We start from the raw sequence: 12,681 nt of genomic DNA, 5'->3' as shown, positions 1-12,681 counted from the left end.
CAAGCCACCTAATAGGTTTATACCAAACCACAAAGTGTCCCTTCTCTGACCCAGACCCGCCAGAGTGTCAGTCTCACTCAGCATACACCTGCCTTAAAAGCCCTGTAGGAGAGGACCTCCTGCCATTTCTCCTCTCCCTCCTCAGCTCCTGGCTTCTTCAAAGTCCTTTGCTCAGTTTGTCTGGAATATTCCCCCTCACCTTTGAGGTCTTTATCAAAATACAATCTCAATTAGGTCTTCCCCCGGCACCCTCCTTATAACTGCGCACGGCACCTGCACACCTGACATTCCTGTCCCTGTCCCTTGCCTTGTTGTCCTCTGTTCCATGATCACCCCTCACACACTGTGTGCTTCATCTGAGTTACTCTCACTAGGATAGAGAAGGGGGCTTGACCTGCTTTGCTTGGCCTGCTTTGCTTCCTGCTTCATCCCCAGCCCATAACACTGTGCATAGCGCCCAGGGGAGACGCCACAATTAATTGTCAGTGAAGGAGTGAATCATCAAAAAGAGTCCTTGAGCAAAAGATGGTGTCAGGAGAGAGAGCAGCAGTCAGAACCCAGAGGAGGTGGGTGCGGTGGGGAGGAGTCACCTGGGGCTGGTGAGGAGTGTGGATGGGGGAGGGAAGTGGCCTGACCAGCTCTTCTGGTTTGCTCACACTGAGAGGTTCTGCAGGAAAAGCAGCAGGGGTGGGTGGCCTTAGTGGAGGGGAAAAGAGCGCCCCGTGCTTGGCTGGAGGAGCTGCTGGGGCCGGGGTGGGCAGAGCAGTGTAGGTTAGGGCAGGGAAGCTTTCCATCAGCTGTGTGATGGATGCCACCCATGGTCTCAGCACTATTGTAGTGGTGGTGTGAACGAGTTGGAGGCCGGCAAGAGTGAAATGCCAGGCCAGGTTACCTCTGGGTGATGAGGGCTATGAACTGGGGTCCGGGTATTCCAAGCCTCTGGTCAGAGTCAGCCCAGGCCCTGGGGGCCCAGAGCTTGGATGACTGCTGCCTTGTCCCTAGGGGCTGGGCCCAGCGGGCAACCTCTCTCTCCACCTGCTTTCAGTTACTACAGGCACTTACTGAGAACTGCTAAGTGGGTGAGATCGGAGTGGTTTCTTGATAAAGACCGAGCTTGTCAAGGGGGGATTTCTGAGTCATTTTCTGTATCAAATCAATAGAGGTGTTAAGCCTCAATCCAGATAATGGAATAATTCAATTGCAGACTCTGGCTTTCCCTCCACTGCAGATTAAGCAACTGTCAAGGACCTCAGCCGCCAGTAGCCAGGCCTTGCTGATGAACAATGTCAGACACGCGCGGCAGGGACCATGGATGTTCTGGGCCAGCTCTTCCATGCCGTGGGCACAGCAGCAGTGCCCAGGAGCTCCTCAATGGCCCTCGGCACTTTTGTTGCCTGCGGAGGCCATCATACGCAAAGAGGGAAAGAAGAAACCCATTGTGCCAAATTATAGGATGGCTCTGGCTCTAATACAAAATTCATGACCCAGGAAAAGAAACTGGGAGACAGATCAGCATCATCAAAAGAGCTTTTGTCCTTTTAAAAGTAAATTTGCAAACAGAGCAACGTTAATAAGCATCTTGAAGCTCAAGTTGATCATTGAACTCTGAGTGCTATGGTTACCCTTACATAATCTTTCCTGATGTTTTCCCATGTGAATCCGTCTAAGAACAGTTAGTATAAATGAATCTGTTATGGATTTTTATTAGATTATTCACATGCGTAACGTTGCAATGAACACCTTATATGAAAATAGTGCTATTCTTTTACATTTCTTCTTTTTTTTTTAAAGATTCATTTATTTATTTGAGAGGTAGGTTACAGAGAGGGGGAGAGACAGATGGCCACAAAAGCCAGAGCTGAGCTGAACCAAAGCCAGGAGCCAGCAGCTTCTTTTTTTTTTTCCTTTTTTTATAAACTTTTATTTAGTAAATATAAATTTCCAAAGTACAGTTTATGGATTACAATGGCTTTTTCCCCCCATAACTTCCCTCCCATCTCCCCCTCCCATCTCCCACTCCCTCTCCCATTCCATTCACATCAAGATTCATTTTCAATTATCTTTATACACAGAAGATCGATTTAGTATATATTGAGTAAAGATTTCAACAGTTTGCACCCACACAGAACATAAAGTGTAAAATACTGTTTCAGTACTAGTTATAGCATTAATTCACATTGAACAACACATTAAGGACAGAGATCCTACATGAGGAGTAAGTGCACAGTGACTCCTGTTGTTGACTTAACAAATTGACACTCTTGTTTATGGCGTCAGTAATCTCCCTAGGCTCTAGTCATGAGTGGCCAAGGCTATGGAAGCCTTTTGAGTTTGCCCACTTCAATCTTATTCCGACAGGGTCATAGTCAAAGTGGAAGTTCTCTCTTCCCTTCAGAGACAAGTACCTCCTTCTTTGATGGCCCATTCTTTCCACTGGGATCTCACTCGCAGAGATCTTTCATTTAGGTTTTTTTTTTTTTTTTTTTTTTTTTTTTTTTTTTTTGCCAGAATGTCTTGGCTTTCCTTGCCTAAAATACTCTCATGGGCTCTTCAGCCAGATCTGAATGCCTTAAGGGCTGATTCTGAGGCCAGAGTACTGTTTAGGACATCTGCCATTCTATGAGTCTGCTGTGTATCCCACTTCCCATGTTGGATCATTCTCTCCCTTTTTTATTCTATCAGTTAGTATTAGCAGACACTAGTCTTGTTTATGTGATCCCTTTGACTCTTAGACCTATCAGTATGATCAATTGTGAACTGAAATCGATCAAGGACTTGGGTCATCCTCCACTGCTTTCCCAGGCAGTAGCAGAGAGCTGGATCAGAAGTGGAACAGCCAGGCCTTGAGCTGAAGTCCATATGGGATGCTGGCACTGCAGACAGTGGCCTTACCTTCTATGCCACAATGCTGGCCCCCTAATTGCTTTCTAAGTATTATTAGTTTTCACTTCCTCTCATGAGTATACAAATTTTATAGTAAAGATTATTGTTTCTTTTTCTTATTTTTTCAATTCAGTGGATAGGACATCATATCTCAACTTTTTTTCAATTTTATTCCTTGACTATTGATGATAGTCAATATTTTTCCATAAGACCTTTCCTTCCTTCCTCCTTTGCCTCCTTTCTTTCCTCCTTCCTTCACTCTTTGCTTCTTTCCTTCTTTCAGTTATGCACAATTTGCAATTTTTGTCTGAGCTCCAGCCTCCTCCTGCTTACAATGGGAATAACAGCAATATTACCTAATAAGACTACCGTAAGGAATACTAAATGAGAGCAGTACTGGGTAGTGTTCATGGGCTTACGCTGGGATGTCATCAATTTGTATTTGGATGCTGGCTCTGACATTTGAAAGCTGACAGGGTGTGGTGAGGTCCTATTGCCAAAAGCTGGTGAAATTAGAGATATTGCAGTAACTGTCATTGGAAAGTCACATCTGTCACATTGTTTTCTTTTTAATATATGTTTTTCTGAGAAGGGGAGAGAGAGAGAGCGAGGGGGGGGGGGAGAGAGAGGAGAGAGAGAGAGAGAGAGAGAGAGAGAGAGAGAGAGATCTCATCTTCTGGTTCATTCTTCAAATGCCTTCCAAAGCCAGATTTGGGCTGGGCCTAAAACTAGGAGCAAGGATTACACCCCAGTTCTCCCACATGGGTGCCAGGAACCCCAGAATTTGAATCGTCACCATGTCTACCCAGGGTCTGCCTTGGTGGGAAGCTGGAATCAGAGCCAGAGCACAAAAGAGTCCAGGTGCTCTGATGCGAAACGTAGGCATCCTCACCGCTAGGCTAACACCCACTTTGCGCCTTCTTCTTGAAATGACTTTCCGACTACATGTGCATGGACCCTACTAGGACCTGAGAGATAAAGCTGAGATCCATCTTGACTAGCCCGCCAGTCAGTCGCCTCTCCCAAGGTGTGGTGGTGAATGTCTGATAGAAACTTTTGAATACACGAACACACACAGAGACACACATGACTGCACACAGCCCCGCAGACTCGGCGGCACCTCTGCGTGTCACTTACACCGTCTTCTACTGTGCACATTTCATTCCAGCAGGCTTTTCACTCCGTGTGTTTGGAGATTATGCTTATGCCATGCGTGGGCACCTGTTTCAGCCTTTTGCATTTGTCCACAGTAGCTGCAGAGGACAGATACAGCATAGCTTATTGAATAATTCCCCTATTCCTCAGAAGACAGTGAGTATCCTCCCCAGACTCTCACTGACAATTGTAGAAATACTTTCAATTTTTGGCAGCTCGGTGAAAGTGATTGCATTACTTTGCAGTTTCCTGACAGTGAATATTTACATCTTTTCACAAGTTTGCTGATCACTTGGTTTTTTTCATTGTTTTGATTTTGAAAGGGAGGAGAGGAGAGGAGAGGAGAGGAGAGGAGAGGAGAGGAGAGGAGAGGAGAGGAGAGAGAATCTATGCTCTAGGTGCCTTCCCAAATCCCTGCCACAGTCAGGACTGGGTGAGGCAGAAGCCAAGAGCAGGAAACTCATTCTGGCTTTCCCACATGGATGGTAGGAGCCCAATCCCTTGACCATGGTCTGTTGCTTTCCAAGGTGTACATTAGTGGAAAACTGGAATTGGGAGTGAAGCTGGGACTGGAACCCAGGTGCTTCCATGTGGAATGCCAGTGTCCTAAGCGGTATCCTACCTGCTGCACCACTTTGGCCATTTACTTTTCTTATGTGATTTACTTATTTTTATGGTTTGTTCCTTTTTTTGAGATTTACTCATTTATTTGAAAGGTAGAGTTACATAGAGGCAGAGAGAGAGAGAGAGAGAGAGAGAAGGAGAGAGAGAGAGAGATCTTCCATCTTCTGGTCTACTCCCCAGATGGCCGCAATGGCTGAAGCTGCACCGATCTGAAGCCAGGAGCCAGGAGCTTCTTCTGGGTCTCCTACATGGGTGCAGGGGCCCAAGGACTTGAGCCATCTTCTACTACTTTCCCAGGTCATAGCAGAGAGCTGGATTGGAAGTGGAGCAGCTGGGACTTGAACTGGCACCCATATGGAATGCCGGCACTGCAGGCTACGGTTTTACCCACTATGCCAGAGCCCTGGAACCTTTTTAGTTGGGTCATTTAAGCATTGATTTATGGGGTTTCTTCCTGTACAATTTCTTTGTTACAGAATTTCCTTCTCAGACTTTCACTTATCTTTTAACTTTGGTCATGGTCTTTTATTGCATAGAATTTTCCCATCTTAGTTGTGTAAATTGTTTTGTTTATGATGATTTAATTTTTTACTTGAACATATTTTCTCCAAAAGCAAAAACTGACATTTGAGATTTCATCAAACTAAAAAGTTCCTGCATATCAAAGAAAAAATATAAAAGAGGTTAAGAGGCAACCTCCAGAACTGGAAGAAATATTTGCAAACTGTACATCTTATAAGGAGTTAAAGCAAGAAAATTTAAGGAACTCAACTAAATAGTATGGGAAAAATAATCCAATTATAACATAAGCAGTAGATTTAAACAGACATTTCTCAAAAGAAAACATTCAAAGGGCTAACAGGAACATGAGAAAACGCTGACTATCATTAATTATCAGGGAAATGCAAATCAGAATCATAGTGAGGTATCACTCCATTCCAGTTGGAATGGCTTTTATCACAAAGACAAGAGATAAGAAACAGGGAGGTTGTGGACAAAAGGGAACTTCCACACACTGTTGTTGGTGGGACTATGAGCTAGTGCAGTCATTGTGGAGAGTAGAGTGGGGGATCCTCAGAAAATTAGGAGTGGGACTGCCATGCGTCGCAGGGATCCCACTACTAGGTGTGTGTTGAAATGAAACCAGTGTGTGGCAGAGACGTCTGCATCTTCACGTTTTTTGTGGCACTGTCGACAATTGCCAAGAATGGAAACAACTGGTATTCACCACCTGATAAAGAATTGGAGAACATGAGATACATACATAACAGTGCAAGGTTACTTAGTTGTGAAAAGAGATGAACTTCTGTTGCTTGTGGCAACATGGAAGTCATTATGTTGGGTGAAAAGGGCCAAGAATAGAAAGAAATGTACCGTATGATCTCATATATGCATAGAAGCTGAGAAATAAATGGATCTCATAGAAATTGAGAAAAGAATGGTGGTTGCCAGAGGCAGAGGAGGGTAGGGGGAAAGGATGGAGGGACAAAGGTTGGTCAATGGAAGAGAAGTTACATTCTGGGAGGAGTGATAACCTCTGGTAATTGATTGCACAGTAGGATGATTTTATTTATTTATTTTATGAGAGAGAGAGAGAGAGAGCTAGATCTCCCAATATGCTGGTTCACTCCCCAAATGTCTGCAACAGCCAGGAGTAGGCCAAGTCAACGCCAGGATCCTGGAACTCACTCCGATAATGTATGTACATATATTTTTTAAATGATGGAAGGAATGTGCTTTTGGCCTAGTGGTTAAGACGCTACTTGGAGTGCTCGCATCCCATATTGGAGTTCCAGGGGATGAGTCTGGGCTCTGCTCTTGACCCCAGTTTCCTGCTAGTGCACTCTCTGAGAGGCCTCAGTTCGTGCTCAGGTGGTTGGCTGCCTGCTACCCAGGTGGGAGACCTTGACTGAGTTCATGGCTCCTGGTTTTGGCCTGGCCACGTCAGGGCCCCAGGGCCATTGCACAGATTAGAGGAGTGAACCAGTGAAGGTGATATGTTTGGGCTCGCTCTCTCTCTCTCTCTCTCTTCCTCCCTTAAATAAAAATTTTAAAATATAAAACAGAAGAGAGGATTTTTGAATGTTTTCACCAAAAATAGATGACAAATATTGGAGGACAACACTGCACAATGTAAACATGTGTTAGATAGCATTTGATACCTCCAAGTATATACAATTTAAAAAGCCTTTCATACTCCCCAAATATTTTTCCTTTAAAACTATATGCTTATATTATTAAAGTTTACGTCAATAATCCATTTAGAATTGGGGAGAAAAGTGCAGGTCTATATTCACTTATTGAATTAAATTCTCTTTGTTTGCTAGCTTACCATACAGACATCTAGATTCTTCACTGTGCTATATTGAGCTCATTGTCCATTTGTGCGACAGTATCTCTGTTTTCATAATCATAGTTTTCTAATTTTTTCTCTTCCTCTTTTTTTTCCTCTTCCTCTTTCTTAATTTTCCAAATTTGTCTTGGCTATTTTGGCTCATTTATTCTTTCAAATGAATTGCATTTGTTTATTTTACCCTTTCCTATGAATATTAGAGCCATCATGATTGGCAATGCAGGAATGAACTAACCAATTTGAGGAAGAATCAGCAAATACCTTGTTATTTGTAAATTTTCCAGTCATTTTCCCCTCCTGCCCTTGCTCACCAATCCACCAAGGTAGGACACCATTCCCAAAGCAGCCACACAGTGGGTGCAGGAGCAAAGAAGATCTCCTTGGGTGCTTTTTGAGTGTTCTGGTAGGAGGTCTAAAGGGAAGAGAGAATGAGTCTGCCGAACAGAATGGGTTGCAGTGGTCTGTGGATAATCTCTTACATTTTTAAAACATAGTTTACAAACCTCTTATTTGCAGTGACTTGTGCTAGGTTTACATCCCGATAAACCCATCCTGAATCAAAAGCATCCTAAGTGAAAAAAGCACGAAACGCACCTACCCTGGGCCCACACCTACCCTGGGCCCACACCTACCCTGGGGCCACACCTACCCTGGGACCACACCTACCCTGGGAGCCACACCTACCCTGGGGCCACACCTACCCTGGGGCCACACCTACCCTGGGAGCCACACCTACCCTGGGGCCACACCTACCCTGGGACCACACCTACCCTGGGGCCACACCTACCCTGGGAGCCACACCTACCCTGGGGCCACACCTACCCTGGGAACCACACCTACCCTGGGGCCACACCTACCCTGGGAGCCACACCTACCCTGGGAGTATCACAGCCAAGCCACACAGTGCACTCTGGAGCATGCGTCTTTGCTCTCCTGATCACAGCCTGGACAGAGATGGAACCGCAGCAATCCACGTGCGGTTGCCACTGAACAGCACCTGCTTCCACACTTGGGAAGCCAAAATTCCTATGTAGTAACGTGATAAGCAAGGCCTGCCTGCATTTCCTGTGAAATAGATGAAGAAGGCAATCTTTCCCCTGTTTTACAGACAGCAAAGTAAAACCCAGAGAAGTGAGATGACTTCTCTAGAATATGGAGCTGTACAGTCAAAATTACCCTCCCTACACTATTCGAAGGGAACAAAAAGTAAGTGGAGACTACAACCCAGACAAACAACAGGGAATGCATGCAGGACAATTATCTGTGTTCAGAATCTCGGCCTCTCCTGCTATGAGCTTCACTGACCACGAGGTTTCAACACGTCTGGGCAGTTTTCCTTTTCTGGCGTATTTCACCTCTGTCTTTCCTCTCTTCCCAAGGTCATCATCTTCATGTCACTTTACAAATTATTAGTTTATTTTCACTTTAAAGGAGAGAGAGAGAGAGAGAGTCCATCTGGGGTGGACCAGGACAAAGCCAGGAGCCTGGAACTCAATGCTGCTCTCCCACATGGACAGCAGGGACCAAAGTACTTGAGCCATCACCAGCTGCCTCCCAGGGTACACATTAGCAGGAAGCTGGAGTTGGAAGCAGAGCTGGGACTTGAACTCAGGCACTCGGATAAGGGTGCATTGCCACTGTGCCAAGCGCCTCTGCTTTCCTCCCGCTTCTGGATGGTGTCCAGACTCCAGGTCCTTCCATTTCACTAGGGTATCCACTTTAGCTAGTGAGGGATAGGGAAAGTGGGGTCAAACAAGGTTACAAAGATGGGGAGACAGGGTTAAAGGAGAGACAGGTAAGGCCAAGGCCGGCTGAGCCTCCTGGGGACATTTGGGTGGGCTAATGGACAAAATGTCAAGGGCTGGCCTGTTGCACCTCCCTTGGTTCTTACTGAGTCACCCAGAGGGGGCCTCCTGAAGGGCCTTCAACAATTGGGAAATTTTTCTGTTGACCCCAGGTGATGGGCAGGGTGGGCAAGGGGACAAGCAGGAGGCAGCTCTGTGACAGCACATTGTTGAGGGGAGGCACAACCCTGTCAGGGAGAGGTCGCTGAGCCACAGACACCCTTGTAGAGCACATGTGACCCTGGGCACCTGACGTGTCAACTTCCTACAGCCTTAAGAAGAGAAATTGAAAGCTTCAGTGTCGCCTTATAAGGTAAATTGGGGCAATTCTTTGAGAAGGAAGAACTGTGACTCAGAGAGGCCTGCAGAGGGGAGGGCGAGGTGGCCGCACATAGATCAGATGTTCACACACATGCATACATGAGCAGGGGACAGGATCCCCTCTCCCTCTGCACATACATGTACACAGTCTCTCATCTTTTGTGAATTCTTTTCCTCCTGAACTCACAGGACCTGGATTCACCTGTCAATACAGTGGGGAGGGGCTGGGGGAGCGTTTATTCCCACCCTCCAGGAAGCATCTCTGCAGAAAGATCTTTCTAGAAAGAAAGCATCAGATCTAAGGAGCATTGGCCAGCTTTGTGTTACCACAGGGAAGCACCTGGGACAGGCAGCTTCACAAAGACAAAGGGCTCATGTAGCTCACGGTGTTGGAGGCAGACAGTCCAAACAGCACGATGCAGGCTCTGGTGAGGGTTCTGTGGTGGAGGGCGGGGCAAGTGTGGAGGAAGGATCATGGGGGAGCCAAGAAGCGGACAGAAGCTGGGCCCAAACTTGGGCTTCGGAAACAACCCTCTCCAGGGAACTCACTTGGTCACAAGAGAACTCCCTTCTAGGGACATGCCCCCATGACCCAAGAACCTCCATGAGGCCCCACCCCTGAATGGCTTCACAATCTCCCAATAGCACCACCCTGGAGAAGAAGCCTATGACGTACCGGCCTTTGCAGAACACCTAAACTCAGGCCCAAACCATGGCCTGGGAATAGAGGGTTCCCACTATGGAAGTCAGTCTGGAGATTCCTCAGAAACCTGAATATAACCCTACCTTTCAACCCAGCCATCCTACTCCTTGGAATTTACCCAAAGGAAATTAAATTGGCAAACAAAAAAGCTGTCTGCACCTTAATGTTTATTGCAACTCAATTCACAATAGCTAAGACCTGGAATCAACCCAAATGCCCATCAACAGTGGACTGGGTAAAGAAATTATGGGACATGTACTCTATAGAATACTATACAGCAGTAAAAAAAAAACAATGAAATCCGGTCATTTGCAACAAAATGGAGGAATCTGGAAAACATGCTGAGTGAAATAAGCCAGTCCCAGAGGGACAAATATCATATGTTCTCCCTCTGATCAGTGACAACTAACTGAGCATCAAAAAGGAATCCTGGTGAAGTGAAATGGACACTATGAGAAACAGTGACTTGATCAGCCCTTGTCATCACTGTTGATGTACAATTTAATACTTTATCCCTTTTAGTATTTTTTTTTTGTTCTACTTAATACTATTGGTTGAGCTATGTAATTAACACACAATTATTCTTAGGTGTTTAAAGTTAACTGAAAAGTGATCTCTGTTAAATATAAGAGTGGGAATAAGAGAGGGAGGGGATGTACAATTTGGGACATGCTCAAGCTAACTTGCCCCAAGTGGTGGAGTTAGAAATGTGCCAGGGGATTCCAATACAATCACATCAAGGTGGCATGTACCAATGCCATCTCACTAATCCAAGTGATCAGTTTCAGGTCACAATAGATCATAATGATAGGTCTAAGAGTCAAAGGGATCACATAAACAAGACTAGTGTCTGCTAATACTAACTGATAAAATAAAAAAGGGAGAGAACGATCCAACATGGGAAGTGGGATACACAGCAGACTCATAGAATGGCAGATGTCCTAAACTGCACTCTTGCCTCAGAATCAGACCTTAAGGCATTCAGATCTGGCTGAAGAGCCCATGAGAGTATTTTAGGCAAGGAAAGCCAAGACATTCTGGCAAAAAAAAAAAAAAAAAAAAAAAAAAAAAAAAAAAAAAAAAAAAAAAAACCTAAATGAAAGATCTCTGCGAGTGAGATCCCAGTGGAAAGAACGGGCCATCAAAGAAGGAGGTACCTTTCTCTGAAGGGAAAAGAGAACTTCCACTTTGACGATGGCCTTGTCAAAATAAGATCAAAGTCGGCAAGCTCAGGGGGCTTCCATAGCCTTGGCCACTCATGACTAGAGCCTAGGGAGATTACTGACGCCATAAACAAGAGTGTCAATTTGTTAAGTCAACAACAGGAGTCACTGTGCACTTACTCCTCATGTAGGATCTCTGTCCTTAATGTGTTGCTCAATGTGAATTAATGATATGACTAGTGCTCAAACAGTATTTTGCACTTTGTGTTCTGTGTGGGTGCAAACTGTTGAAATCTTTACTTAATATATACTAAATTGATCTTCTGTATATAAAGATAATTGAAAATGAATCTTGATGTGAATGGAATGGGAGAGGGAGCGGGAGATGGGAAGGGTGTGGGTGAGAGGGAAGTTATGGGGAGAAAAAGCCATTGTAATCCATAAAAACTGTACTTTGGAAATTTATATCTACTAAATAAAAGTTAAAAAAAAAAGGAAAAAAAAGCCAATACAGCCATCCCTCGTGCCTTCAGATCCCACATCTGTGGATTCAGCCAGCTATGAACTGAAAATATTTTAAAAATTGCATCTGAAATGAATGCATAAAAAGTAAAAATTGTATTTGAAATGAATGTGTATAAATTTGTTCTTGTCATTATTCCTCCAAATGACATAGAGCAACAATTATTTACACAGCACTTAATTAGCCATTATAAATAAAATCAGAAGATGATTTAAAGTATCTAGGAGATCTTCCAGTCCAGCTCTCTGCTGTGGCCCGGGAGTGCAGTGGAGGATGGCCAAGTGCTTGGGCCCTGCACCTGCATGGGAGACCAGGAGAAGCACCTGGCTCCTGGCTTTGGATCTGCAGAGCGGCCAGCTGTAGTGGCCATTTGGGGGGTGAACCAACGGAAAGGAAGACCTCTCTCTCTCTCTCTCTCTCACTGTCTAACTCTGCCTGTCAAAAGAAAAGTATTTAGGAGAATGTGCACAGTTATTTTATATAAGAGACTTGTACCTCCAAGAATTGTGCCCTCTGCAGAGATCCTATAACCAATCCCCGTTGGACCTGGGGTAATGATTTTATGATGAAATGATAATGCTGATTACAAATCTGAGAGCTACTCTACATCTGTATCTGGGAATTTAGATCTTACCCTAAAAAGAAATCCGGAAATATTAAAGCCAGGGGGGCTTATCAAGTGCCTGCCCCTACACTAATTCTTCCCCCTCTGCCACTACCCTACATGTGCGTGCACACACACACACACACAATCTCATCCTGCAGACTTTCAATGTTGGCCGGAAACAGAGGACTAGATTGTCAAGGGGGCCTGTACCTCTTTGGTTCCATTGCCATAGCCATGATGCTGCCTGGACCAAGAGGTCTGCTCCAATGTGCTCCCTGAATTAAGAAAAAAAATAGCTAACAGAGGTACATAGCTTCTGTTGTGTCTGATTTTACAAATGAAATATGATAGTGAGTCAACATCGTCTCTTCTTATGCCTTTGCTCAAAAGGTAAATGCTGGGATGCTAACCAATTAGAGCTTTTATTCAGAGTTATGACACAATATTGGACAAAGAAGTTAATATTTCAATTGACTGGTCTCATTTGGTGGAAATAATGCTTTCA

Source organism: Lepus europaeus, chromosome 13, assembly GCF_033115175.1.
Source record: "Lepus europaeus isolate LE1 chromosome 13, mLepTim1.pri, whole genome shotgun sequence".
Taxonomy (NCBI): domain Eukaryota; kingdom Metazoa; phylum Chordata; class Mammalia; order Lagomorpha; family Leporidae; genus Lepus; species Lepus europaeus.
The sequence above is the reverse complement of the archived record's forward strand: the minus strand, read 5'-3'. Positions refer to the sequence as shown.